General features: G+C 42.8%; 1 protein-coding gene across 1 annotated transcript in view; it reads left to right on the top strand.

The window, feature by feature from the left end:
- LOC130371682 (G protein-activated inward rectifier potassium channel 1-like) overlaps positions 1–25508 on the top strand; it is a 144959-nt gene that overhangs the window by 48969 nt on the left and 70482 nt on the right. The gene's annotated exons all lie outside the window — the stretch shown is intronic.

Genomic DNA, 25508 nt, shown 5'->3' with positions numbered 1-25508 from the left:
TCATGTCATCCCAAGACTTACAAAAATGTGTACATGCCTTCATCACTAGAAAGCTTCATTACTGCAATGGTCTCCTGACATGTCTCCCAAAAAACTCTATGCAACGACTTCTCGTTCAAAACGCAGGTGCAAGAGTCCTAACAAAATTAATTGTAACATTTGCTCCCTTTTTTGTCTGTCAGATAATTGGGGAGCAGCGAATAGGTTGTCTCGCAGCAAAGCTGCGAGACAACCTATTGTTTTCATACGTTTTCTTATTATTATGCTGCCATGGGAGTCTATGGCAGCCCATAGAACGCCTTGGTGAAAAGTTGTGAAATTTGGCACACTGGTTCAGGACAGTCCCATGAAGCCCATTAGCCCATGAAGCAAATTTGAGGTCGCTAGCTCATGAGCTCTAGCGCCACCAATAGGTCAAAGTTGGACATGCATTCATGTTTATAACTTTTGACACATTGGTTCAATATTCACAAACAAGGTATCATTGGATTCCTTGGGCCAAGCCGATTCCAACGCACCCTATGACGTCATTTTGCGCCATGATGGATTTTCCGCCATCTTGGTTAATTTCAAAAACCTTCAAAATTCATCTCCTATCACAAATTTTGTCCAATCATCTCGAAACTTGGCAAGCATGATCTTCAGGCCATGCTTGATATAAAACATCGAATCGATTTTTCAAATTCAAAACCGTTTACCCGCGACAGCCAATCATATTAGACCGCGAAGCCGCCAAATAGGAAGTAAGCCAATTTCTCAGCAACCCTTTGACATATCATAACCAAACTTTATACATAGACCCATGACATCTTCATGGGTACACTCAATGCATTTGGTGACCATTGACCTCTAGGGGGCGCTATAATTAATGAAGACATGTTTTAACTCCTCTCTCTTCACATGAGTACATTTCAAACTTATTTTCAACGTCTGATGATACTGTCAGACCTCCCCATATAGCTTATAAATTATTTCTCATGGCAACATCAGAACTTGGCCGCCATGTTGAAAGTTGTCAAAATCAGTTGTACATTTCCACAGGCCACAAATTATGTCAAATCTTCATGGAACTTAGCATATATAATCTTCAGACCAAGCTGAACAAATGTGTCAAACAACTTTCTCCAATTCAAAACCGTTTTGCCGTGACAGCCAATCAAACTTGACGGCAAAGCAGCCAAACAGGAAGTAAGCCTGTTCTCAGCACTTCTTTAACATATCATAGCCAAACTTGGTACATAGACTCATGACATCAATCTGGAGACATCCAAACTATTTGGTGACCTTTGACCTCAGGGGCACGTCAAACAGGAAGTGAGCTCATATCTCTGCAAGGCCTTCATGCATCCAAACCAAACTTGGCTCATAGTCTTATGACCCTATCCTGATGATGCCCAAATAATTTGGTGTGATTTGACTTTAAGGGGTGCGTTGTTAGCAGAAAGTCTATTCCAGCCCTTAGAAAGCAACTTCAATGTATTTTCATTGTGATACCCATTTGCCAATAACTTTCATCGTCAGTCAAATCTAATCATATGTATTTTTTCATGGTCATATCATATACTGTGTTATATAAAACTGATAACATATCAATCATATTCAATCATCATGGTAATCTGACATACAGCATACAATCAGAACACTACTTCATTTATTTCAATGTTAGTCGCGCTGAACAGCGCTCATTAAAGGGTAGACACGGCACTCGTGTGGCGACAAGCGGTACTTAATGTATAATGCAACAATGACTATATTTACCATTCCGCCCACTTACAATATAAACTGCAATTCCCACTGGATTAGATGCTTCACGAACCACCTCCAGAACGGATGCTTGTTTACATTGCGTCTCTTTTAGGGATATTGTTCCGAAAACCCCTATGTATTTGTGACTGTTACTACCGGCTCAAGGCCACAACACATAGACGGACACCATACTAAGTATGATGCAAAAAGGTGTTTATTTATAACCAAGAAGGAGTACAACACAAACAAAGGCTGGGATCCTGTCAGGAAGTTGAGAGAGAGAGCCGGAGGGAGGATCCCCTTATATAGGCTGCACCCACAGCTTCATGCAGGTGTCTGCAATCACCACTCAGGAGGCTGTAACTTAAAGAGACATGGCAGACACGTACAATGGGACAGACAAATAAATATTGACACGTAACAGTGACATTTCTTAGGATCTAGGTGGGGTCATTTCCCCATTTGGTAAACATTGCCGCGTACTCGCATAATGCTCATCCCACCGGCCGTCGGTATTATCGATTACCGAGACGGTCATCATGTAGCCACCTAGCCGATTACGTCTGTCCAGCAAAATTAGTTTATCAAGTCCCATTATGCTTGACCCCCACATTGCTGCTCGCAGCTATATATTTTTTTAAAATCATGCTGCTCACCTTTAAATCCCTACATGGTTTAGGGCCAAAGTATTTAACTGATATGCTGCCACTACATAAGCCTTCTAGACCAGCGGTCCCCAACAAGGAATGTCCCGGGCCGCGGGACATTCCTAACCGGGCCGTAGGTTAGTAGGCTACAACATGACTAGAAAAAATAAATAAATAAATAAATGCATGCACACTTAATAAACCCAATTTACTTCGCAATACTGTCACTCTTTTACATGCCATAAGTCTATATGCAGTTGTTAGATTGCATATAACATGTTTGCATTTTTGGCAAGGTCTTAACTTATTTTCTTAGGCATAACTGTCTGTCTGTCCCGTCCTTAACACATATTGGCTTCAGCGGCTGCGCGTGCAGCCTAAGCTCACTTGTTCAGTTCAACAGTAGTGTCACACTATGAGCTCAGCTCAGCCTGACACTCCAGAGGGGAGAATGACGACTGTCTTTAAACTGGCAGATAAAGTTGCTGCATTTAAAGCCAAGCTTGATTTGTGGGGACGACGAGTGGACAGGGGAGTATTCGATATGTTCCAAACATTAGTGGGGATTTTGGGAGAGACTGAGGCAGGGTCCATTCTCTCGAAGCTGGTGCGTGATCACCTTGTTGCGCTTTCAAATTAATTCGAACGTTAATTCCCATCCTCCAAAGATCCACGGCGAATTAATGAGTGGATCCGCAACACATTTGTCAATGTCCCGAATCACTTGTCAGTGCAGGAGGAAGACCAAATGATCGAAATAGCTAATGATGGTGGTCTTAAAGTGTGTTTGAGCAAACCTCTCTGGCGGGTTTTTGGATCAAAACCAAAGCGGAGTATCCCGAGATATCCGTAAAAGCGCTGAAAACTTTGCTTCCATTTCCCACCACGTACCTATGCGAGGCCGGTTTTTCGGCAATGACTGCAACTAAAACAAAATTGCGCAATCGATTGGACATTTCAAACACGCTAAGGGTGTCACTGTCTTCCATCACCCCCAGATGGAACCTTCTTGTTGCAGGGAAACAAGCACACTGATTAAAATGAATTGTAGCCTATTCTGTGGCCTCATAAACGCGTGTTAAGTTCCCTTACTGACATTTTGTGTTGTGCATGTTCACACTTGATAGATGTTACTCCAAGTTTAGTTCAATATATTTATGTTCATAGTTGTTCATTTTTCACTTGTTCAAGTTCACATTCTTTTTTAAGAGTTTGTTACCTTCACTGTAACTGGAACTAGTTATTTTAACACTATATGAAAATATCAAGAAATTGGCAACCTCTGGGCAACATAACCCAGCCCGCCCCGCCGGTCCGTGACATTTTTTGGAGAATCAAGCCGGTCCTTGGTGCAGAAAAGGTTGGGGACCCCTGTTCTAGATCACATGACACAAATCTGTTAATTATCCCCAAATTAAACACACGAAACATGGGAAAGCAGGATTTAATTACAATGCAATTACAATTAGAGCATTTAGCAGACACTTTTATCCAAAGCGACTTACATCGGTTAATACACAAATTGAAACAGCGACAGCAGAGTCAACCATGCAAGTTGACAGCCAGCTCGTCAGGACATATCAACACTCAAGGAGGAGCTACCCGTGTACACCTTTAAAAAAAACGGTGTACACCCAATAAATAGCTATGCAACCAATGGCTGGAAAAATCTCTTTAAGACCTGACCACTTTTAAAACAAGACTGAAGACTCTTATGTTTGCTTTAGCTTTCTGCTAAATCTTAAATACATTGCACTTTCATGTTTTAACTTTGCTTTTATTTTCTTTTAAGTATCTATTTTCGCCTTTATTTTCTTTTATGTATCTATTTTATTGAATTCTTCAATCTATATTATTTTTAGTGCTGTCAAGCGATTACAATATTTGATCGCGATTAATTGCATTAATGCCATAGTTAACTCACAATTAATCGCAATTAATCGCAAATGTTTGTCCTATGCTAAATATCCCTTGTTTTCTTTGTCCCATTAATTTTTCTCATTTTAATGCTCTTATCAACATGGAGAAATGCATCGGCTTGCCTTGTGCAAATGGTTTTGTTATTGATAACAACATTGGCATATACTGATCAAAACAGGACGATACAAAAAAAATAAAATAATAATAATAAAAGAATTGCGTTAATCGCGCGATAAAAAAATTAACAACGTTAAAATCGGTTTATGTTAACGCTGTTAATAACGCGTTTAACTGACAGCACTAATTATTTTATTTTATTGTATGACTATGTTGCTATGTGAAGCACTTTGAGTCTGCCTTGTGTATGAAAAGTGCTATACAAATAAAGTTGCCTTGCCTTGCTTGAATAAACAAACTAAGGGTTAGAATGTCTGGTGAAATTAAAGATTTTTAGGCATACTTTAATGTATTTTTGAAACTGTAAAATTTATTGCAAGACTGTACCTCACCGCCCAAAACAGCATGCTTTCTCTTATGGTCCCCTTGATGATAAGAATCTATTGCCGCTTTTCCACTGCATGGTACCAGCTCGACTCGACTCGACTCGACTCGACTCAGCTCGCATTTTTGGCGTTTCCACCGCGAAAACATGGTATCTGGTTCCTGAAGTGGCTGCTTTTTTTAGTACCGCCTCGCTCTAGGTTCCAAGCGAGCTGAGCCGATGCTAAAAGGTGACGTCGGCAGACGGCCGGCCACTGATTGGCCAGAGAGTGTGACGAAGTCACGATAGCGACATGGCAACCATGCTGGTAACAGCCATAGCAGCGCCGCAGCCAACATATTCCACTTCTTCAACTCCTTCAACATGCCAGCTAATAATACGAACTAGAATACCATCGCATCGATGTCCTCCATTGTTGTTATGTGGGTTCTGTCCATGTGTGGGTTGCGTAGGTGTTGTTTGCGTCGCGTACAAAAATACGTCACAGCCCTTTTCGCGCAGCCGACCCCGCCCACGTCCAGGAGGTACTATTTGCGGTGGAAAACGACCCGTGCTGCTACCGCGTCGAGTCGAGATACATGTGCGGTGGAAAAGCGGCATATGGCATGTAGTGATACTCCCCCACAAAATGTTACAAACCATTTAGCCGGACTGAGTTGCTACCTTGGCTTCTAAACGTGTCCGAAGCTAATGCTGCTATCCATTTGGATGTACGAAGTGGTAATGTCGCAAATCTCCCAGCTTTCTTGCGGCATTTCACTGAGGCACACCCCCTTTTGGTCATAGTATCTCGTCGCTTTCAAAGTAGAGAAGAGCTGTACAACTTGCAAAGAAGATGGCTGCGCCCTTAGTTAATGGGGGTTGAGATGTATTTTCTTTGTATTTGTACCACGTTGGAGGTTTTAATGTCGTTTTTAAATCCTCTTACACACTTGATTTCAGTACTGCTTTAATCCGGTCACCAGTTTATGCATTGCACAGTCATGCTTTGCGTGCAATTCAATGTAAAGCTGGTTTGCTAAAGAGGCTATGTTGCTAATGATGAATAGCCTGCTACTACTCCCCCTCGTGGCTCGACAGAAACACAAATGACAAACTGGAAGGCTGGAGCTAGGGAAATACGTCACGTTCTCGCTGAAGCTGGTCGTTCGTACCAGCGTACCATCCAAATGGATAGCAGCATGAGCTTTTCAAAAGGCGGATGAATGTGCTTAAGTGCATGTGCAAGTCCCTTTGGGCTCGGTGTTTCCAGTATGAATGTCTAACAGCAGCTGCTTATGTAAGTTAGCACTTTTCACTAACTGTTCCTTCTACAGTACAATAAGCATTGGTCAGTCTGTAGTACGATTCACTGTAGTCCGTGCCTCCCACTTCCCAAGTCACACACTGGGCCCTATCGTGCATCCGGCGCAAGTGACTTAGTCACTGGCGCATGTGTCGTTGCTAGTTTACAACTGGCACAGAGCGTTCTTTTCCCACCACCGCCACTCGCCGGTAAATTAGGGATTGATCATGCGCCCCAAGGGTGGTTCGGCGGAAGGAGGAGGCGTGTTCTGGCGCAAACGGTATTTTGCCGTTTCTGAATACCATTGCGCTACTGACAAGGAAATACCTGGTTTAAAGTCAGTGGCGCGTTGTTCAGATGCTATTTTAAGGGCGCATGCATACATGCGCATGCGATGCATACGGATTGCTTGTGCACCTCGCGCATACACTTTGCTTCTCCCATCTACCTAGCCGCACATTCTTGGTAAATTATTTGGGAAAGAACAGCTGATGCAGCGGTAATAAGTTGTACTTTTAAATCAATCCATCTGCAAACACCGTACAGCAAATACATATTTTCTTGACACAGACATCGTGTAGGCCTACATGCCCATAACTTTTAGGATTGATGAGTATTTGATCGTGAAAAACATTGTTTTACGGCGAGTGAGTGTTAAAAAGAATGAATGAATGCGGGCGCGCGTGTGTGCTCTGTTTAAACACACGCAAACTAAACACGTAACGCATAATACAATCAATGGCAATGTCTTTTACCGCGGGGACACATGCATATTAAGATAGCATACAATACTGATAAGAAACAATGTTTATAATGTATTGCGTATATCATTAAATAGAACCACAGTTACCGCATGTCATATGTTATATCATATACGTTTTCTTTGCCGAAATTTATTTGAGGACTCAGTATTTCTGAAGTTGTGGAAGAAAACCCCTTATTCCATGTGTGAATTAGGCCATATTATTTGGCAATAAACTGAGCCATTTGCAGTTTGAAATTCATGTGCATCTGTCTCATCGGAGACTGCAGACGCGCTGTCAAAATATCAAGTCGTCCGATTCAAATGCGCTCATGGCTCTTAAAGGGGATGGGAGCTGGCACTCTCATTGGTTTGTTGGACGTTACGCCCAAACCACACCTACGGGTAACTAGGCTGCTTCAGACCAACCCTTTTGACACTTGCGCCGCGACTCAAGTGTAATTTATCCGCCTGTAAAATAGCGATAGCACCGTAGAACCGCCCACAAAGCTACTTGCGCTTTTTGAATTTGGAACAAAGACTGGGTTAGGCATTTCAAAGGTGATAACTTTAGTACACCACAGATGTACCACGAAAGTCGATCTCTTTTAGCGTCGCTGTATCACCATGGTGACTTATGCTCGCAACCAAACCTGGTCGGGAGCAGTTTTTCGGCTTAGTCTAGCCGGAGATCGGCTACTTAAATCGGCGTGCGCAGCTTCCTAGCCCCTCCTCTGACAATGGCGTCACCATTTGTGGGTGTTCCCGTGGACCCCGGCGCACTTCACGTACAGGCGTCTCTCCGGAGACAGAGGGTTTTACGGAACAGAACCGATCCCTTGGCATTGTCTGACGATATTCAGATTTCAGACTTTATTGTCATTGTGCAAACAACGAAATTGAGGTTCTTCATGAGAGATACAGATTCTCATCAGAGGGTGTTCGTTATTTGATCGTCCTTTTGGACCTTATGTAGACAATGATTACTGTTGCGCATTGTGTCTCCGTGACAGAGTGCTAGAGTGGAGGTAGCGCGTCAGTCTTAAATTTCTGCGCGGGGGGTTTGACTCCCAAGTGACGCGAATTTATGTGAAGCTTAAAAAGTCCTAATTCTCATGCATATGGAATACTTATTCACTAAAGCTTATGGAATTATATTTTTGTGCTTATTTCGAACTTGAACCTATATTTTCAAGGCCGTGCTGGCACCACATCTATGGGGGTAAAATGTATGATGATAGACCGGCGAATTTGAACCCCGGTCGCTGGCGTTCGGGTCTTATACTAATCCACTACGCTACAGCCGCTACCTCTCAGCGGTCGAAAACATGCGATACATTTCTTAAATAGGGTGTATTTAAAGTGAATTCCCTAAATGATAGAATAAGGCAGGATGGACGTTGCTTATGCATTTTTAAATCATCATCATTCTATTTGGATTAATGGCGAACAATTCTGCATTTGGCATAGTTATTTTACAGACAATATGCAGAATCTTTTCACTTATACTCATCTAGACTGTTTGATCTATCGTAAAGGTGAGAAAAATGATGCAAAAAACGCCCCTTTCACGTGAACGCGCACTGAACCTAAAGCGGAAAACCTGGTTCAACTAATTGAATCTAAAGTGAGCTTCGTGGTACCATTTAACTCTGATTGCGAGTTGCGGCTCTGTCGAGCCAGGTTTTCCCAAGAAAGCCTGGGTATGTTCAGCGAGCTTCGTGGTATACCCCCCTGGGCTCCCCCACTTTAGGGTAGAGTGATTGATTTTTGTGATGGCATAGAAAAGACAAACAATCAGATACTTCCACCTTAATGAAAATAGAGGCTGCAAGACAAAAATTATCCATGTTTTCTACACTGCCATGCAGACCTTAGCTGTGACCATCTCTTGTTAGCTGCCATCACAAGTCAGAGAGAAAATTAAATGTATTTGACATTATGCCCAAATTCCCCTGTATCAAAGTGTATAATTAATAATAATTAGTGATGTCAGTTTAACGCTTTATTAACGGCGTTAGTTGCTGCGGCAACATAAGCCGTGGGTCTAACCTGCTCGGGAGGTGGTTAGACCTACTCTGAGTTTGTTGTCTATAAGGCTGAAGGCAGCTCTCCGACAGAAGGAAGTGTTAGAAATGGCATGTCCTTTTCTACGAGAGCCTGCGGACGTAGAGGCTGCGATCCTCAGAGGGAATCTCTGTGAGGAACGATTATTAAGACCCCGGCTGGATATACTTTCTTTTCCTGATAATTTTCTTCACGAGCGCTATCGTTTTTCAGCGCAATCTATCATTTATTTAGACCACCTTCTCAGCCCCCATGTTAACTCTCAAACGCACTGGGGGCATGCTTTAAGTTTAATTTTTTTTTTTAATGCAATTAACGCATTTGCAGAATGATCCGCCCCATGCATCCCACCCGCTCTGTACTACAGTCACTTTAACGTTGTGGCTTTCCCATGATCAGAGTAGCTGACTAACCACGGACGTATAACTGCTGCAAGTCAAGAAACGCATATTAAGAATGCAAGGCAGAAAATACCCTGGTACTGCTTTTAACCAGATGCTTCTTCTCTACATGCACATGCTCAGCATAATCGTCTGCATTGTTCACTGGAGAAAACCCTTTGAGTAAACTATTCAACAAAATAACTTGTCCCACCACAGCCCGTGTTCTAATAAAGACAATCTTTTTTTAATAAAGATAAAGATTTCTTTATTTCCTGAAAGCACAAGAAAAGTCATTCATATTGGGTATGTTTTTGAAGCAGGGAACAGTATCCCAGTTTGCACTTCACCCACCTTTAACTTTAACACACACACACTCCAAAGCACCCTTTTGCATCTTTTGCCTAAGGTGGTCCATTTCCAAGTCTGCTTTGTGTATTTGCTTTTCTAGATAGATTTTATGTAAGTCTTTGACTGGAAGCTATAGGAATGCAAAAGATGAGATTGGATTTCACACTGCCAAGTAGAGCGTTTCATTATAATTCCAGGGAGAATCTTACAGAGGTAAACTGTGATTTAGAAGTGGATGGCCTCTCATTGGATTCGATTTCATCCTGTTTGAGAGAAAGTAGATGTCAGTTTTAAATTGTACAACGCTAATGCTATCATCAACTTTTAGAGGTTATTTTTAAAAGGTGTTAACCTCAATAGGCCTTTCCTCTTCCCTTTCGAATGCCGCAGTCAATGTTCTCCATCATCTTCCTGTAATGACATTAACGGTTGTGTTCAGCAATTACCAAGACATTATTAATAATCTGTGGAAGGTGAAGAATTGTTACAATTGCATGGAGGTTGGTGAGGGCATCTGGTTCAAGTAGGGCGATGATGCCATCAGTAACTGGAAGAAGATGATTAGACAATGAAATTATTAATTGAGCCAGAATATTGCCCCATCTAATTTGCAACGCGCTGGGTTGCGTGTACATATTTAATTATTTTGAATAACCAACCTCTTATAAAGGCACTTCTATCCTGGGGGGTGGGGGGGATCAGAGGAGCTCCCCCTAGGGATGCCCTCAGCCACAGCAAAAAAAAAAAAAAAAAAATCTTTGGCTCAAAACAAAGAAGCAGTAGCCTGACTGCTCTGTTCAAATGAAATTTGTTCAAAGCAGTCGTTTAATTGCACTGTAGGCTCTTTTTTTGTATCGTCCTGTTTTGATCAGTATATGCCAAAAATAATTTGCACAAGGCAAGCCGATGCACTTCACCATGTTGGGATATTTAGCATAGAAAAATAATTTGCGATTAATTAGAGTTAACTATGACATTAATGCGATTAATCACGATTAAATATTTTAATCACTTGACAGCTCTAGTTAAAATGGGTAACTGCTCGGCATACGCGTTCATTAGAATTTCCAATTGCGTGGGGGAAAAGTAAGTGGATCTACGCTTTTGGTCCATGTTTGATCATGTTATCAGAGATCCATTGATGATGGCTCTTCATAGTCAACAGGCACGCCCTCAACCCAGAGTGAACATACTCAGAGTTGATTAACCCAGCGCTGATCACCTGTGGGGTGTTCCACAAAGCCGGTTTTATCACATAACCGGGTAAGTTAACCCAGGGTTTTCGGTAACCCTAGGTTTTCCGTTCCAAAAGGATCACGGTATGTTAGTTGCTATAGCAACATATGCTCTGAATCAAACCTGGTCGGACCAGGTTTTGCGCAGGTTAAGTTTGAAACATAACCCGGTTTTGGGTATTTCAACCGGCGTTCACCGCAGATTTCATGTGTTCACAATGGCAAATTATACGTGCAAACCACCGGGAGCGATTGATAAGACCACGGCTCGACATCTTGGCATAGGCTATTGGATTACTTTTTGCTGGAGTGGAGAGATATAGATTCTCGCGCAAATCTTTAATATATTTAAATAGCCTTAGATAGCCAACACTACCAATCGAGGACTTGGCCTCAGTTCACTCCAGACTATTTGCGTAGCCCTCCGTTTTTTTCAAATGGTAGTTTTATCTAGGCTATAATGCTGGAGATGCTGAGCACATCAGAGTCGTTTCAGATGACCCATCCAAGATTTGTATCGGCCTCCATACAAAGAGCAATAGGCTATTGTCTGAGTAGCCTACTATGCCGAGAGGCATTTACAACATAAAGTATAAAATAGTCCTAACGGACTTGCATCCACTGGAGAATGTTCGATCGTAGCCGGCGGCTTCATTATAAGCACTGATCCATCTTGATCTGTGAAGTTGATGAATTGTCACTTTTAGGTTGTTTACCCAGTTACCAAAAAAAGAAACATTTGGAATAGTATGCGCTGTGGCAAGCACACGGTTTGCATGTGTTACTTCGAAGGTAAAAAAAATCGAAAATACAAGAAAACACAAAAACCTACATTCAACCAGTGTGGGGTATGGCCCATGACTCTCTGAGGTGGTAGGTACCTCCAGGTACCCCCTCCATGCCAGGGCGCCCTGAATTTATGTTTATTAACAGCTCCTCCACCAGGGTCAAGACAATTTGAGGGCCAGATCCAGTCTGCCGACTGTCGGCCTTTTCACGATTGGCTTAAAAAATTGGCTTATTTAAATTTATACCAATACGATGGTGGGAAAAGCTTACCAGTTTGTATGTTTTTTATGCTTCATTTTTATACTTGATCCGCTGACCGCTTGGAAGCCATCGGAGTACATATTATTTTAAAAGAAAGAGGTTGTGTGGTAGGATCTTTAAGAATGCTTAACTGGGATATTTATATATTCATGGCTCAAATATTAAGGATCATGCTTTTGACGTGCAACTAACGCATTTACGCGGTCAGCGATCCGCTGCCAGGCTTTGGTTCTCCGGGTTGCAGAGGCTTTAGCGTTCCCTTTTCTTGTGATAATGTCCTTCTCCTCGTCATTGCTCTCCAGGAGAACCTGAAGTTCCATTTCATTGAAATAAGCGGCCCGTTTCGCCATTTCGATCAGGGTTTCCATGATCCATACATCACGTCTTTTTAGGTTTGGCGTGGACGCGCACAACCCTGTGTTAACCAACCCCGAGTTGATTGAACTAATGCAGTCCGCCGTTTGGAGATGCCTGCTATATAGTATGTCGAACGTCCCACCAATATTTATACCACTTGCTTACTCTCTATATTTCATTCATGGTTTTACATTTATAATTTTATTTTACTTTACATTTAATTCTTCATTGTTCAGGCATTACAGAACTTGCATGGTCATAAATAAAAAAATACGAACTGCAGTTTAATTTCTTTGTTTGTTCTTAAATTGACGTAGAATGGAGCAAAGACTCCTGGGATTGGGAAATGCGTTTATCCAATAAACAGATGGAGGTCAAGTCTATTTTCGAAAAAATGTAGGGGGATATATGAGTCGAATGGTATGACCCAAGATACGTCAGAGAGAGAAAGCGCGCATATTCGACGGTACCGCCTTGTCATTGGTTTACCCAGGTGCCATTCCAACACCATTGCTACCTCTCATTGGCTGAATCTTTGAGGAAGTTGTAGACTCAATCAATATAAGTCGCGGGGAGACGGAGCTCTGTTCGTTTGTATAACCGCTGCTGTGGAACCGAAAACTCTGGGTTAGTCGGCACAGGGTCAATCAACCTAGAGTTCAGCGTTAACTCAGTGTTTGTTAAACCTCCGTTCGTGGAACACCCCTCAGATCTAGCTCCACCAGAAACACAACAACAAGCACGCCGCACAAACTTGTTGGGGCAAGCAAGGGTACGGAGCGGCTGAAAAACTCCTTAAAAGTGTGTGTGTGTTTGTGTGTCACTCTATTCGAGCCTGCACAATTTCAATGTTGTCATTAGCTGTTACGTTTTTCTGACCAATTGCAGTTCAAGGTCCACCTGGGCCGTACCACTTCGGGAGGGGCCGCTCAGCTACTCCCCTCTAGACAAAATCGACTTGGTTGCGACGTTGACAGTTAGTAAGTGTTGCATCTGTTGAGTGAGTAGTGTGGTTGCGGGTGCACGGCTCAGGCTACCGGACGGCGCTGCAAGGAACTTTTATAAACTCAATATTGTTATCCCGCAGTAATCAGCCCGACAGCCCCGAAACGTTAACGGCCCACCGGGAATTCTCCCGATTAACACTTCGCCACCGTGTCTGTGTGTAAGTGTAACCGTTATGCGATTGCCTGGTAATGTGTATAGGCCTACGTACGGTAGGAATATTCATACTGGTTTTACTAATAAAATGTTATGTATATGTTATCTCATCTTTGCTTTTATTTCGTTGTTTTGAGTTTTGATCGAAAGTTCAGTGATAGAAACAAATAAAAGCCTGGGTTATTGAAGTTTTACGGTAGGCCTACTACTGTAATGCACCTACCCGATGTCAAGTAGACCGGGTTGAATTCACTGTGGCTCTCCCTTCTTACATCCATCTTACCAAATATATTTTATTATTGTCCTTCTCAACACTCTCTGATTTCACTAAAAGGCTACCAGCACGAAATCAAGGGATATTTAGAATACAAAAAAATGATAATCGTGATTAAATATTTTAATTGCTTGACAGCACTAATAGTAATGGATGGAAAGATCTGCGAGTTACTGGCTATTTAGGCCATACTCTGCAGCACACCTTTGGCATCATATCCTGCCTCCTCCTGTTAGCTATAGTGCTACCTTTTGGCCAATCAACATCAAATTCACGCCATGGCCTCCTGGCACAGCCGTCTACCAGTGTAACGAATTGCATTACTTTTCAACGTATGGGTTGCCATGGACTTCAATGGTAGAATAAAAAAATGGGTTTGGGTTAAATAAGGAGAAGGGATAAAAATTCAATGCTTGGCCCCCAATAAACAACCTCAACACATTTTAACGTTTTTCCTCCTCAATCCCACCCCTCCACTGTCTCTTCTTGTTCAGTGAGAGAAGTAGGCAGTAGCCTGCCTGTCTGGGTTTTTGATCGTGAAGGGTGTCTGGGTCCGGCCCCGGCTCGCCATTTGGTGGTGCCTGAGTTATATAGTATGGTTATTGACATGCAATTGTTTACTTAAGCAAAGACATGTGGACTCGGCAAGCAATCGTAGATGAGAAAAAATCTTTAGTGTGTGTTTTTTTCTTTCTTTTTTTTGCCTTAAAACCATCAGATGCCCATAAATCCTAATACTTTTTATTTAAATACTTTATCATTATTAATTACCCTCAGACAGTTGGTTCCTTAAGAAGTCCCTTTCATTCTCCAAGGACTTAATTTTTCTTTTGCCTTCTCCAGCTTTATCTTCCAGACAATGTTTTCTTGTTTGCTGCGCTTCAAAGATTAAATGGCTTTTGGAGCTACTGAATAACCTGTAATGACAAAGACATCAACTCATAACATTCTGGTTTCTCTGGTCATTGTACAAATAATTAATAAATAAACTGTGGTTAAATCCTTTAATTTACTGTTCAAGAAATGTACCAGAATGTAATAATTAAAGACAAGGAAAGCATGTCTTGTCGTAAAGTTGCAGACATGTATTTGATCACATGAAACAAACATTGTGTATTTTTACGTTGAGACTTCCAACTGCAAAATTTCAGTCAGCATATTTTGCCCCATATTTTTGCACTCTGGCTCTGGGGCAGGTGAGACACAGTATACGTCATAGCTCGCTGTAGGTGATTTGGTTCATTCAAATAGAACTCTCTGCACAGAGGGTGTTTTATTTTGATAACAGACCAGATTTGTTTTTTTGTCTGTGTGCAGCTTCAGGCAGCTAGCCTCTCCCTCGCCTCAAACTTGCTAAAGCCCTACCGCAGCTTAAAGGAGCATTTCACCGGTGGAGGCATGAATATGTATTTAAATTGGGTCCTATATGTAGTCGAATAATAAAATGAAATTCTAATTTGGTGCCGTCTTGACCGAGAAAAGGCAGAAAGTGACTTTTTGGCGCTTGTGGATTGAAGACAACAACTCCCACTATGCACCACGATGCACAGCTTCGCTGGCCACTCCCGCTGATCTAGATCTCCGCCTATCGGACACCTCGCTGTTCCACCTACCAAGCTCATACCGCAAGACTACTTGAAAATCATTTCACACAACATTTCTAGTGAAGAGTATTAGTTGGTGAACTCAGCGAATTAGTCCTCGCTTGTATTTCTTTCGAAATGGTGAACTTTTGCATGGTGCCATCTTCTATGTCAAATCCAGTACCTTCCGCCATTGTACTTCAGTTTTATCAACAGCCTCTGTTAGCTTAGCTTCAGACGCTGTGGATGTTAGTTTCTGCTGGTGAAGTCCCACCCACTGGCACTGCTCTAATAGGTCTGTAGCGTCAGTGGGTCCCACCCCCTCTAGAGGGGTGGGACTAGTGCTTGTAGTCTTACGAGAATCCTCCCCTCTTACACTTCCTATTTACTTTTACGCAAAAATTGTCATATTGCGTCATCTTAAACAGGAAGTGTTGGAGATCGATACAGATCTCTCCAGTCTCCCCAGAAAATAAGGGAATGATGCACGACCATTCAAAAATATGAGTGGGTTTCTAACGATACAAAGCTTAATGGAAATGGGTGAAGTTTCCCTTTAAGGTTTCTCGGTGGAAATTGCGTGTGCAAATTTGCTTCCATGTTACGTTCATCAACTATTAATAATTATACTGTGTACAACTATACCGTGTATTCTCTGTTCAATTCACGTGTGTACTGTACGGTTCAATACATATTGATATATTGTTTCGCCCATATCCACTGGGGTGCTGTGTTGACATCATAAGCGATCATAACCAGTCACTTGTAACTACAGCAAAGTAATCGGACACAGAGGAGTATAGGCAGATTATACAATCTAACATTAATGACAAAAGCCAGATGTTGCTGGTCAATGGGTTTTCAGTGCATTGTGAAAGCGCTAACATAGACCTGTGATTAATATGCACTCAATCACACAAGGTGAAATGGACTCAGGGTATTTTGACTTTTGCTTTTTTCTTGTGTACTATGCACGACTCAATAGCACATTATCAAAAACAGTGACAGCAGGACATAAAATGGAAATGTAATGCAATGTGACGACACAACCTTACCTTGAGCTGCTACTCTTTTAGTAGGCTGGTGTACTGTGTCTTACTCAAAGTCAAACCCATCACTGAAGCACATTACAGCTTCAAGAGGAGAAATTTCAAAAAAATATATATATACCAAGCTCTAGTTGTGTTCACACTTCAGCTGCAGCATGTTAGACCAAATAAAATCCTGCCTGTCCGCTCCACTAACCTGACCTCTACCAGCAATGCAGATGTGGTAAAGCACAGAGGAAGAATCCCCCAACATAGGAGATAACTGGGGGCTTCTCTTTGTGCACTGGAACTCTTCAATCCACTATATGTTTACATAGAAAAGTAACTGTTTACTGGTATTTAATAAGGATGGATGATGTATATTGGACTTATAAGTATTTGAGAATATTGATACTCAAGTCCTAGCTGCATGCTCTTATGTCAGACTGCAAGATGCCACATGTACCATTGAACTGCCCACTTAGTCCCAACTCCTCCACAGCTATATAAACTTTGATGCTTTTTTGCTTAATAGACAGTACACATAACTTCACTGTAAAAACAATAACTATACTCTACTCAATTTAATCTGTGTAACATTTTACACTTAAAAATATTGAGTATATTTGAAAGCTGTGAAATCATTTAGATTTACATTATGAATTTAGTAAATGTCATTACAATTTTTGAGTAGATCTGAACAACTACATTGAGTTGAGATGCAACTGAAAATGAGATTATTATTTAAAATAACAAATCTGCTACACTTGCTTAATTTTTTTAACATAATGTAATTCATACTGGACATATCAGAATAAATATGTTCAATTACTTAATTTTTTTAACTATATTTACTCTTTAATCTAGGAGTACTTCAGGTCAATATATGATACAAAATAATAACCATAAAGCAAATCAACCCACATCAACATTTTAATTAAAAAATTATTTGTCTGATTTGACAAATATAAAACATCAAGTTTAAATCTGAACATCTTATCTTTGCAAATGACATGCAAAAATGTCCATGCTATAAAAACAGTTGAATTGAAATCTTGTGATAAGCCTGGGTGAAATGCACCAAGAACTATTGCCCCTTCAATTTAAGTCACCACACAATGCATAAAATGCCATTTAACAGAATCTGTTTGGTATTAATGGAAATCTCAACTTGCATTACTCTTGAGAGAGGTGTGCGGGAACTCCATTTTGTATTTGAAATGCAACGGTCTTTTCGTGCAAACTACGCTCAGAGCAGCTGGAACTGAACAAGAGGAAGGAGGAAAACGGGCTATGAAACAAAATTTGATATTTTTTTCTTGCTATCGGCCATGTTTGATTGTGTTGTGTTGGTTATTGAACTGTTAACCCGCAAACTTGGGTTATGTTTATCAGGGTTACTATAGAGATCATGACGATAGCTGATGTAACGGGAGTCCGGGCGTGTGCAGGACTGAACCACGCTGTATTATCACTGTTCCACTGCGCATAGACCAGGGTCTATGCGCAGTGAATAATAATAATTGATCGAGTTACAGAAAACTCGGTCAAGAAAGATGAGAAGAATTCATAGAATTCGAAGGCAAACCCATGCGTCTAGTTTGCTTAGAAGCGATATCAGTCATTAAAGATATCCACTTAAGTCGCCACTACAAATACTACAACTGCTTGTTGGATTTGAGTTCATTGAGTTGTTGCACTTAATGTTGGGCCACTGTTTTTTGACTTCATTGAATGATGATGTATGTGAGCCCTTTGCACTGATAAAAATACTGACCATTCATGTGGCTGTTTGAGCATGGAAAACATGAAAAATGTATGTTGGTTCAATTAACATACCGTACATAGGTTATGATTCTGGATGATTTTTTAGGTAGTGGCCTTCCCCAAAATGCACCAGAATACAGGAAATCATATCTACCAAATTCAAAATTGTGTAGCTTCTCTCAGCTCACGTTTAGTTGAAGTGTGCAGTCATGTGGCCAGTGGCGGCGCCAGAAATAATTTGTTGCAGTTGCTTAACAGTTGCTGTATGAATTCAAGAGGTTGCTGGTCAAAAAAAAAAACCTTGATCAAAACACCTGAATTTGGCAGAGGCACGGCCGGGAAGACATTTTCGGCACGGGTTGGGGTGGTTGCGGTCCCGTACGAGGCAAGTTTACAGTACAGTAACAACACAGACTAATCGCACCACTGTGATTGAGTGTGATCGTATCATTTGACAGTTCAACGTGCGCTATCTTTCTCCCTCTCCCTCACACACGCACAGACATAAAGACGTAAAGACATAGAACAATATAGAGGAAGATCTTTAAGAAGGCCAACATGAAAATAGCCCAGCGGCATGTACACATTCAGCGACGGGCAAACTTAAATAACCAAACGGCCTACCTTAAATCGATGTCTTGGATCACAGGACTTCTTGCAATATTCCACTTTAATACATACGGTTTAACACACCAACATTGCTAGCAAGCATGTGATAACATTGTATTGCTAATTCAAAACTGTGTAGGCTACAATATTTTCTTCCGTTTCTTGACCTCAGCATAACCCCCCTCCGAACAACTGCCAAGTCCAACACAAGTCTGGCTATTAACGAGCCCATCCTCAACCTCACCATCGCGAGTCGTGTTTGAACTTGATTTCTTTCGAAATAGTAAAAACTTGTCCATATTTTTTAAGCGCCAACGAGCCGGCAACGAACATCTCTGACTGATAATCTCGCCGCGAGATGTCCGCATATTTGAAATGTTATTTATTTTTCGTAAGACTATGCTATTAATGAAATTATTGTTTCATGTACATTAAATAATAATTAATTAATATTGTACATATTGCTTGGGATAGTTTGTGTTAATTGTGTGTATGTGTTTTTTTTTAATCTGTTCATGTCACTTACAGAGTGTGCGCATGCCCAACGCTCGGGAACTGGGCACGGTGAGGGGGAGGGGAGGAGAGGAGAGTCCCAGGCTGACTCGTGTTCATTTGAACGACAGTCCAGTCACGGCCCTGAAATGTTGACGCTACTCACTTATTATGCACTTAATCTGGTGATTCATATGACAGGAATGGTCGGTATGGTGACGGGTACCGCATTCGGCCATAGGTTTAGTTGAACTTATTTAATACCATTTTACGGAAAATGGCATTATTTCAAATATGTTGTCTGAGTTTGACAAAAAATCAGGGGTTGCTCTGGGGTTTCTGAGTAATTGCTTGGAGTTGCTATAGCAACGGCAAGCAACCGTTTGGCGCCGCCCCTGCATGTGGCCCTCCAATGGTTATGATGAAAAATGTGGCCCTCTTTATCATGAAAGTTGCCCATCCCTGGCATAGACAGTAAAAAAGTAGCTAAGACGGTAGAGGGGTTAGAAACCAATAAATGAAAATAGGCTATTTATTTCAGGTAGCCTATTTTTTCACCCAAATTTTTTTTTTTTTTTTTTAAATATATATATATATTAAATCCCCCACCAAAAATGGAATCACGTTCCCAGCGCCCCCCTAGGTTGTGCGAACGCCCCCCAGGGGGCGGTTGAGAAACCATGATCTTGCTGAACAGTAGCCAACAACTACATACAGAGGAAATTCTTCAGTCTCTGAACCTTGTTGGAAAGGTTTCCAGAATCCAGCTCCAGCAGTACTTTCTGGAATACCTCAAAACTGCATTTGAGGTTCTTGGGGTATCGCAGATCTAACGGGTAGGTCAATCCAAACAGATTGCAGCAGGCTCTGCTAAGATCCCCAAGACTGCGGAGGACAGTGTTGCCCTCAATCACAATCCCGACATCGACTTACCCGTCTTGGTTTCGCAGCAGGTAAATCTTCATGACCTCCTCTGCCAACTCCAATTGAACACTGGCAGATCCATCAGCAGCATCCTGCAGACATTGTAAAGAAAACAACTGTTTAGAGCGCACTTTCAACCTGCATGTCACAAGACGAATACCACCTACATAACATAAAAGAGCATAGCAGAACATAGAGTGGACAAATTTAACTGTGATGATCAAAATTTGTTTTTGATCTTTTTTTAAAAACAGAAAAAATAACTAATGAATGCTTCCATATCATTTATTTCACTCTCCAAACAAAATGGACACAGAAAATAACATTTGATGTATTTAAAGCAGGACAGACAGTGAAATCAGTCAGCATCGATATATAAATGAATGTGGGTGACTCGTACAGTATCTGATGTCCACAGATGCTTTACTATATAAAAAGCAGCTTCTTCTTTGTGGGCGGTAAAGAAAAAACAAACTGTACTGCAGCAACTCTATGGTCACCCATATGCCAGTGCCATTGCACTGGCATCTTCTCCCAGATGGTTGATGAGACATCGGATGACAACCTCACGTGTCTGTTGAATGGGGATTCCACTCTGCAGAACAGAAAGTCTTTCAACAACTAATAAAATACAATACTACACATTCAAGCAGAGCTTTGATTTTTTGGAAAAACTTTAATGTCAAACCTTTCAATAGAATTTAACTTTAGAAAAAAATACCTGGAGTTGTAGTGTAGTGATGTAAGAATAAAACAAAAGATGTAAAATGGTGTGCAGAGGATGTGAGAGATTTAGGGACAGAAAACTAAAAAAGAAAAAGCAAGAACTGTTAAGGAAGGCTGGAGGATAGGAGGAGGAATGAGGGAGAGTCAGGGGATAAAGATAAGTTGTCTAATTAGGATATGAACATGTAATTATTGATGGTAATTAACTTAAAGAGAGAAATGTGAATGAGACAGGTTGAATTATGATTATAACAGGTAAGGTATGAATTGAATTGGTGGAGGATACATTTTAATACCTGAAGTAGAACACTCATTTGTGCTCGATGTCTCTCCTGCAGCACCTTTCTTCGCTTGAAACAAGGTCAGCAGTTTAGGTGTAGGTGTCAAACATTGCCATGAATTTTGGCTCAAGATTCAGTGTAGTGATCCTCTGAAACTCTGCGCTAACCTGAAAGAGAGAGATGAGAAAAGAGAAAAAGGAACTAGTGACTCATCTATTCAGCAAAAACTTAAGTCCATACTGAGATGAATAGGATGCAAGACTGTTCCATTATAATTTTTAGGATGTACCGTCACCAGCCACTTCATTAGGTACACCTCTCTAATGCAATCCAGTACAACAGCTGTGCCATAAATTCTCTTTTTATTTAGCTTATACATTTTCAGCCGCTGCTCCTTTACTTAGAAAGGAGTCAGCTGAGGTGGTTCGCGCATCTGGTAAGGATGCCCACTGGGCGCCTTCCTTGGGAGGTGTTTCAGGCACGTCCAGTGGGGAGGAGACCTCGGGGAAGACCCAGGACTAGGTGGAGAGATTATATCTCAACACTGGCCTGGGAACGCCTCGGGATCCCCCCGTCAGAGCTGGTCAATGTGGCCCGGGAAAGGGAAGTCTGGGGCCCCCTGCTTGAGCTGCTCCCCCCGCGACCCAACCCCGGATAAGCGGATGACGATGAGGATGAGGATTTTCAGTTTTTGTTGACATTGATAATTATACTTTTGTTTATCATTGAGATCATCATGGATGGTGGTGTATTGGAGTGCATTATATTGAGCGGTGTCATACTTTTGTCCAATCCATTCACATACGTTGAGGGGGACAAAATATTAGGAACACTTTTCAATGTATTGCACTCCAGCACCACCCACTACAACCTCAATAATAATCAAAGTGTAATTATCACCTTTCTGACAATGTCAACAAAAACTGAAAATCTCTGTGTGGCAGAGCTGTTGTATTTGATTGCATTAGATGACACAGGTCTAACTAATGAAGTGCCGGTGAGTGTGTAACTGTGAAACATGCAGGTTTTCCATCCACAATATGTGTTGACTCTGTTGCTCTCTGTTGCAACAATTCCAATTACTCACTTGCGAGACATCAAACAAGGCGGGTCATCTGTCCTTGATGTCACTGATGCTCATCTGTAGGCTGACAACATCATGTCTCCTATGTGCAAAAGTTCTGCACATCAAGTCCTTGATGACTGTGCTGTCTCTCTTTGATTCAGCGATTAGTTGGTTTCGGTCCAGCTCTTGTTCTTCCTTCCTTAGATGTTTTTTGGCGGCGCGCACAGACGCAGCAGCTCACAGCTCTCCCTACTTGTGCCTTTTTTGTGTTTTTTTTCGTGTGTTGTTCGTTCGTTTACTTTTTCTACTAATCGCTAGTCGTCTGGACTTACTGAATATCGGTTTCTGGAGCGGACCTTTGCAGGGCGCCCGTCGGTTTGTCACATTTATCACATTTGTCTTTTCGGTTTTTCGGTTAATCAGTTGCAAATTGTTGCAAATTGGTTGCCATGGCGGCGCACGCAGCGGTTACTTTCTCTACTAAACACTACAGTCGTCTGGATTTACTGGATATCGGTTTCCAACTGAAGTTTATGGAGAAGATGACCATCTCCAGTGACTTTCATCGCACTCACAACATTCCTGAAGAGATAGCGAGACCAGCGGGATCTCCGTGGATTGTTATCGGGTCTGGCAGGCGACGCAGACGGCGACGTGAGAGAAAACAAAGACGGGGCTGCAGGGCTGGGCTACTGAATAGGCTAAGGAAACAGCCTCTCAAACCTCCACTGCCGAGCCTCTACCTTACAAACGCCAGATCCCTGGTAAACAAAACAGACGATTTGGAAATACAGCTGGCTCGAAATCGCTATGTCCGCGAATGCTGCATGCTCATCATCACAGAGACATGGCTACATACACAAATCCCTGATGCCACGGTGCAACTAGCAGGACGCACGCTACACAGATGGGATAGGAACAGTGACTCCGGAAAGAACAGAGGAGGAGGGCTCTGCATCTACGTGAATGAAGGTTGGTGTAACATAGCACTATTCTGGACAAACACTGTTCTCCTGACCTGGAGTTCATGTCAGCGAGATGCAGACCCTTTTTTCTACCTAGAGAACTAGCGGCTGTTGTCGTCACTGCAGTCTACATACCACCGGACGCTAACGTAAACACGGCCCTCTCTCTGCTGCATAATGCCATCAATAACCACCAGCGCGCCCACCCCAATGGTGCCCACATTATTGCAGGGGACTTCAATAAAGCAAATCTCAAGACTGTTCTACCAAAATTCTATCAATTTGTAAAATGCCCAACAAGAGGAGAAAACACTCTGGATCATGTGTATTCCAACATCAAGCGTGCATACAGAGCCGTACCCCTCCCCCACCTGGGCCGGTCAGACCACCTCTCACTGCTCCTCACCCCCGCATACACCCCCATCGACAAACAAAGCCCACAAAGAAGACCATTACCACCTGGCCTGAGGATGCCCTCCCCCGACTGCAGGACTGCTTTGAACAAACACAGTGGGAAGCCTTCTACCATGAAGACCTGGCTACATTCGTAGACACAGTATTGTCTTACATCAAGTACTGCATTGGGAATGTCACTGTGGAAAAGTGCATCCGGGTGTTCCCAAACCAGAAACCATGGATGACAAGCCAGGTCCGCACGCTCCTCCGGGCCCGTGACTCATCCTTCAGATCAGGTGACAGAGCATTGTACAGCGCCGCTCGCGCCGACCTGAGGAGAGGCATTAGGTGGGCCAAAGTAGAATTCAAGAGGAGGATAGAGGAACAGCTCAACAATCCCCGGCAGGTGTGGCAGATCATACAGACCATCACCAATTACAGAGGCTGTGACACCCGGGGACTCAGATGCGGCATTGGCAGAGGAGCTGGCAGAGAAGCTGAACAGCTTCTTTGCCCGCTTTGAGTCTTCCACACAGCACTCAGCCACATCACTCCAACCACCACTACAACCCCCATCAGCCTCCAGCACCCCCCCACTCACTCTTGAGGTACAGGACGTGAGGCGGGTGCTCAGTGCAGTTAACCCCAGGAAGGCTGCAGGCCCAGATGGAGTACCAGGGAAGGTGCTCAAGGCATGTGCCAACCAGCTATCACAGGTCTTCACTGACATTTTCAACCTGTCTCTTGAACAAGCTGTAATCCCATCCTGCTTGAAATCTGCCACAATCATCCCAATCCCTAAAAAGTCACCCACTACCAGCCTCAATGACTTCCGCCCTGTAGCACTCACCCCAGTCATCACCAAGTGCTTTGAGAAACTGGTTTTGAGACACATCAAAGCCTGTCTCCCCCCCACCCTGGACACACACCAGTTTGCATACTGGACTAACAGATCCACCGACGACGCAATAGCCATCGCTCTCCACTCAGCGCTGAGTCACCTGGAGAAAGAGGGAAGCTACGTCAGGATGCTCTTCATTGATTTCAGCTCAGCTTTTAACACCATAATGCCAGACATTCTGATCCCCAAGTTAATCAACCTGGGGCTCCCACCATCCACCTGCTCCTGGATTAAAGACTTTCTGGTCAACCGACCCCAGCAGGTGAAACTGGGTCCTCACCTCTCCTCCTCCCGGACTCTCAGCACTGGCTCTCCCCAGGGCTGTGTGCTGAGCCCCCTACTCTACTCCCTCTACACATCCGACTGCAGTCCCACCCACCCAGATAACATCTTTGTTAAATTTGCTGATGACACAACGGTGGTGGGCCTTATAACAGGGGGAAACGAGGCGGCCTACAGAGATGAGGTCCTGAAACTTGGTGAGTGGTGTGTTTCTAACAACCTGGAACTGAACATCACCAAGACCAAGGAACTCATCCTGGACTTCCGACGGAACAGAGCCCCCCATGCCCCCCTGTACATCAACGGTGAAGGTGTGGAGCGAGTGCAGTCATTCAAATTCCTCGGAGTCCACATCTCTGCTGATCTCTCCTGGTCGGTCAACACCTCAGCGCTGGTCAAGAAGGCCCAGCAGCGGCTACACTTTCTGAGGGTGCTCAGGAGAGAGCATCTAAACGCACAGCTGCTGGTGACCTACTACCGTTCCACCATCGAGAGCCTGCTGACCTACGCTGTGTCAGTGTGGCACTCCAGCTGCACGGAGGCCGACAGGAAGAGACTGCAGAGGGTGGCAAACATTGCTCAAAAAATCATTGGCTGCCCTCTGCCTTCCTTAAGCACCATCTACCCGCTGTCTCAGCAGGGCCAGAGGCATCCTGAAGGACACCACCCACCCCGGCTACCATCTCTTCAACCTGTTGCCCTCTGGCAGGCGCTTCAGGTCCATATATGCCAGAACAAATAGACTCAGGAACAGCTTCTTTCCTAAAGCTG

The sequence above is a fragment of the Gadus chalcogrammus genome, chromosome 18, assembly GCF_026213295.1.
Source record: "Gadus chalcogrammus isolate NIFS_2021 chromosome 18, NIFS_Gcha_1.0, whole genome shotgun sequence".
NCBI lineage: Eukaryota > Metazoa > Chordata > Actinopteri > Gadiformes > Gadidae > Gadus > Gadus chalcogrammus.
Note: the sequence above shows the minus strand (reverse complement) of the source record. Positions and strands in the feature narration are given on the sequence as shown.